This window comes from Primulina eburnea, unplaced genomic scaffold, assembly GCF_022965805.1.
Source record: "Primulina eburnea isolate SZY01 unplaced genomic scaffold, ASM2296580v1 ctg424_ERROPOS6267910+, whole genome shotgun sequence".
Lineage (NCBI taxonomy): Eukaryota > Viridiplantae > Streptophyta > Magnoliopsida > Lamiales > Gesneriaceae > Primulina > Primulina eburnea.
Window position 1 is genome coordinate 155,935 of NW_027331239.1, and position 5,816 is coordinate 161,750.

General features: G+C 39.2%; 1 long non-coding RNA gene across 1 annotated transcript; it reads right to left on the reverse strand.

Moving 5' to 3' along the window:
- Nucleotides 1–3,727: 3,727 nt before the first annotated feature.
- LOC140821124 (uncharacterized) lies at nt 3,728–4,586 on the reverse strand. Its single transcript, XR_012115647.1, has 3 exons — nt 4,509–4,586; nt 4,328–4,367; nt 3,728–3,784 (listed from the first exon to the last, which is right to left on the reverse strand). It is a non-coding gene; the product is annotated as an uncharacterized lncRNA (long non-coding RNA).
- Between the last annotated feature and the right edge of the window lie 1,230 nt (nt 4,587–5,816).

Consider the following 5,816-nt stretch of genomic DNA (forward strand, 5'->3'; position numbering starts at 1 on the left):
TATGGTTAGCGTACAGTACGGTCCCTTCAACTCATATATCCCGATCGATTCGACAACCATTGGTTTATCGAGAGTTGTCCAAGAATCGATACTATGTGTCATGTCGTAGTTGCATCGATGGTGTAATCTATGAAACCCCTTTCATAATTACAACCATACTCTGGCCAGAGATTTCGATCTACATACACATGATAACACATAGGATATCCATACCCGAAGGTAAGCGGTGAATCCCCGACTACAATGCATCGACTCCTATGTGTTTCGACAGAACACCCAACCTTGCCACCTGATGACCCCATGAGAGTCGGTAAACAAGTCAAAGTGTAATTCTAGCACATAGAGTCTCAATGTTGTCCCGGGTCATAAGGACTAATTCTGTACAACCATAAACCAGGACTTTTCCACTCGATAAGTGAGAACCACTTGGAAAGTCCTTTTATGGAGGGTTGTTCAGTGCACTCTACAAGGAGCACCTATCTGCATGTTCGGACATCACAATGTCCCCTACCAATGAAACATGGTACTCACATCGCAGATACTAGTCTCTAACTCGAGCGGCCTATATCCTTCTTAGTGACGGCTGAATCGACTAGGAACCGTTTAGAATATACAGTATTACAAATATGAGTTTCATGATACTCATCATATGAGCATCTCATATTCTTTCTACTATTCGTATATTCAAGGGCTTTATCTATGCAGCTAGCATGGGTATACAGATAAAGATTTGCCAAAATAATAATTTCAAATATTATTAAAATAAAGACTGCTTATACATAGAGTTTCATTGTGAACACTCGGCCAACACTTGGCTCGACGGGCACCTACTCTAACACAGAATACAATAGTCCTAGGCATGCCATGCAACTTAACGACTTATCTAAAGAACAAATCCGCAATGTTTGAAGCATCATCGGTTTTATGACAAGCTATAAAATGTGTCATCTTAGAGAATCTATCCACAACAACAAATATAGAATCCCTCCCATTCTTAGTCCTAGGCAACCCCAAAATAAAGTCCATTGAAATGTCAATCAAAGTTCTTTGTTAAGAATAGCACGCAAAAGTGTTCCCAATTTCTATTGACAACTTCAGTTTGTCCATCCGTTTGAGGATGACAAGTAGTAGAAAACAACAATATTGTTGCAAGTTTAGCACATAAAGTCTTCCAAAAGTAACTCAATAATTTAACGTCGGGACCAGAATACAATAGTCCTAGGCATGCCATGCAACTTAACGACTTATCTAAAGAACAAATCCGCAATGTTTGAAGCATCATGGGTTTTATGACAAGCTATAAAATGTACCATCTTAGAGAATCTATCCACAACAACAAAAATAGAATCACTCCACTTCTTAGTCCTAGGCAACCCCAAAATAAAGTCCATTGAAATGTCAATCAAAGTTCTTTGTTAAGAATAGCACGCAAAAGTGTTCCCAATTTCTATTGACAACTTCAGTTTGTCCATCCGTTTGAGGATGACAAGTAGTAGAAAACAACAATTTTGTGCCAAGTTTAGCCCATAAAGTCTTCCAAAAGTAACTCGAGAATATAACATCGCGACCAGAAACAATAGTCCTAGGCGTTCCATGCAACCTAACGACTTCTCTAAAGAACAAGTCCGCAATGTTTGAAGCATCATCAGTTTTATGACAAGCTATAAAATGTACCATCTTAGAGAATCTATCCACAACAACAAAAATAGAATCCCTCCCCTTCTTAGTCCTAGGCAACCCCAAAATAAAGTCCATAGAAATGTCAATCCAAGTTCTTTTTAAGAATAGCACGCAAAAGTGTTCCCAATTTCTATTGGCAACTTCAGTTTGTCCATCCGTTTGAGGGTGACAAGTAGTAGAAAACAACAATTTTGTGCCAGTTTAGCCCATAAAGTATTCCAAAAGTAACTCAAGAATTTAACATCGCGACCAGCAACAATAGTCATAGGCATGCCATGCAACCTAGCGACTTCTCTAAAGAACAAGTCCGCAATGTTTGAAGCATCATGGGTTTTATGACAAGCTATAAAATGTGTAATCTTAGAGAATCGATCCACAACAACAAAAATAGAATACCTCCCCTTCTTAGTCCTATGCAACCCCAAAATAAAGTCCTTAGAAATGTCAATCCAAGTTCTTTTTAAGAATAGCACGCAAAAGTGTTCCCAAAGTTCTATTGTCAACTTCAGTTTGTCCATCCGTTTGAGGATGACAAGTAGTAGAAAACCACAATTTTGTGCCAAGTTTAGCGCATAAAGTCTTCCAAAAGTAACTCAATAATTTAATGTCGCGACCAGAAAACAATAGTCCTAGGCATGCCATGCAACCTAACGACTTCTCTAAAGAACAAATCCGCAATGTTTGAAGCATCATGGGTTTTATGACAAGCTATAAAATGTACCATCTTAGAGAATCTATCAACAACAACAAAAATAGAATCCCTCCCCTTCTTAGTCCTAGGCAGCCCCAAAATAAAGTCCATACAAATGTCAATCCAAGTTCTTTTTAAGAATAGCACGCAAAGGTGTTCCCAAAGTTCTATTGACAACTTCAGTTTGTCCATCCGTTTGAGGATGACAAGTAGTAGAAAACAACAATTTTGTGCCAAGTTTAGCCCATAAAGTATTCCAAAATTAACTCAAGAATTTAACATCGCGACCAGAAACAATAGTCCTAGGCATGCCATGCAACTTAACGACTTCTCTAAGGAACAAATCCGCAATGTTTGAAGCATCATTGGTTTTATGACAAGCTATAAAATGTCTAATCTTAGAGAATCTATCCACAACAACAAAAAAAGAATCCCTCCCCTTCTTAGTCCAAGGCAACCCCAAAATAAAGTCCATTGAAATGTCAATCAAAGTTCTTTTTAAGAATAGCACGCAAAAGTGTTCCCAATTTCTATTGACAACTTCAGTTTGTTCATCAGTTTGAGGATGACAAGTAGTAGAAAACAACAATTTTGTGCAAAGTTTAGCCCATAAAGTATTCCAAAAGTAACTCAAGAATTTAACATCGCGACCAGAAACAATAGTCCTAGGCATGCCATGCAACCTAACGACTTCTCTAAAGAACAAATCCGCAATGTTTGAAGCATCATGGGTTTTATGACAAGCTATAAAATGTACCATCTTAGAGAATCTATCCACAACAACAAAAATAGAATCCCTCCCCTTCTTAGTCCCAGGCAACCCCAAAATAAAGTCCATTGAAATGTCAATCAAAGTTCTTTGTTAAGAATAGCACGCAAAAGTGTTCCCAATTTCTATTGACAACTTCAGTTTGTCCATCCGTTTGAGGATGACAAGTAGTAGAAAACAACAATTTTGTGCAAAGTTTAGCCCATAAAGTATTCCAAAATTAACTCAAGAATTTAACATCGCGACCAGAAACAATAGTCCTAGGCATGCCATGCAACCTAACGACTTCTCTAAGGAACAAATCCGCAATGTTTGAAGCATCATTGGTTTTATGACAAGCTATAAAATGTCCAATCTTAGAGAATCTATTCACAACAACAAAAATAGAATCCCTCCCCTTCTTTGTGGCACCCTGACCTCTTTTAAAATAAATACGCAGCGGAAATAAAAATTTTCTTTTCAAAATATACGGAAGGAGTTTCAAAATACATTAGTTTAAATATCTTTACAAAATAAATACATGATCATTTAAATGACATAACAAAAACAAAACATCATTCCTATGATCATGCCAAAATCCTCCTTCCACGGTGTATGCATATGACCCCCAATCCACAGTCAACGTCCCGGGGCACCACTCTGATCTGCATCACATGAAAATAACTGAAATGAGAATAAATCTCAGCAAGTGGAACTCTTATATAACAATAAACAATAATCTCTGTAAAACATCTCTTTGAAATCATAAATACCATCAACTCTGAACTGTAAACTCTGAATATCAATAACATAGCAATAGCATATAAATATGATGGTATTTCTCTTTTGCTCTGGGGATTGATATCAATAGTATCTCTGCTCTGGGGTTGCTCGTATCCCAAATCGATATAAATACCGATAACTCTGAGGGATATAAGCCTCTGGGCTATGATCATCTAATATTGCATGCAATCTCTGACTATGTATTTATCAATCCGAAAACATTTAAACTCTTCTCTGGATTTAACAATCACTTTGAACTCTATATATCTTTTTGTATTCCCTTTAATCAATAATGAGACATACAATGCCTCCAATACATATAACAATACATACTATAGATCAAATGAAAGGGAATAACACAATAAACTCTTTGAAACACATACATATATAATCATGTGAGCAAAAAGGAATGAAATTCCACTTACAAACCACAACAAACACCTCAACTTAGCTCTTGATCACCACCTACAACAAATAATCCACAAATAACACCAATATCAACTAAATATCCAAGATTACAAGCTAAATAATCCATAAATCCACTTAAACAACCAATCTAAACAACTCTTAATTTACAACCTTAACAGAATCGCACCAAAAACTTACCCAAGCTTCCTAGCACCAAGGAGAACGTCGAACTCAAGTCGAAATTCCAAACAAACGCTTGAATCGAAGATAGGAAGTGAAAGAAATGACCAAAAACCCTAAAAATGGAGAGAAATGTCGAGAATGAAGGAGAGAAGAAAGGAAAAGCATGGCCAACCACTCCAAAAAGTAGCTTAAAAACTCGACCATACCTTCACCGCGGGTGCGCCAACACAAGGACCGCGGGTGCGCTATGGTTACGGCAATCTCAAAAATTCTGGAACACTAACACCGCGGGTGCGGCACTGCAAGCAGCGCGGGTGCGGTCTCTACCGCGGGGGCGGTCTCTACAACGCCGCGGGTGCGGTGTGCTCACGGCACTCAAACTCCAAAAATAGCACAGTGCACCGCGGGGGCACTCCTCTAAGAGCGCGGGTGCACTCTACTCACGGCAAAACACTATTCCAAAGCAACTAAAATCGAACCGAAACGCTGAAACGAACAACCAACAACAACTAATACCTCAAATAAATAATAACCAATAATACTAAAGCCCAAAACACAACTATAATCATCTAATCAAATATCCCAAATAACAAACGAAACTTAAATCGTACCGTACACCGGGCTCGGCTATTACAATCTTCCCCCCTTAAGGGAATTTCGTCCGCGAAATTGACGTCACGGCACGAACAACTCAGGATACTTCTCTCTCATCTCATCCTCTGGTTCCCACGTAGCCTCCTCTATCAAATGGTTCCTCCAAAGAACTTTGACAATGCCGATCTCTTTGTTCCTCAGAACTCTAACTGTGCGATCCAAAATCTGAATCGGAATCTCTTGATACGTCAAATTCGGCGTCAAGTCCAATGGCTCGTGGCGAAGAACATGGGAAGGATCTGCAACATACTTCCTGAGCATCGATACGTGAAACACATTATGAACTCTGTCAAGATCTGGAGGTAGGGCTAATCTGTAGGCTCTGTCACCAACTCTGTCCAAAATCTCGAATGGACCAATGAATCTCGGACTCAACTTGCCCTTCTTACCAAATCTCATCACACCCTTGAGAGGTGCTATCTTCAGAAATACATGGTCGCCAACCTCGAACTGCAAAGGTCTACGACGAACATCTGCATAGCTCTTCTGTCTGGACTGGGCAGTCTTCATCCTTTCTCTGATAACAGCAACAACATCGGCAGTCTGCTGGACCAACTCTGGTCCCAACATCTTCCTCTCACCAACCTCGTCCCAATACAAGGGAGATCTGCACTTCCTGCCATAAAGTGCCTCATACGGTGCCATGCCAATAGTCGCCTGGTAGCTATT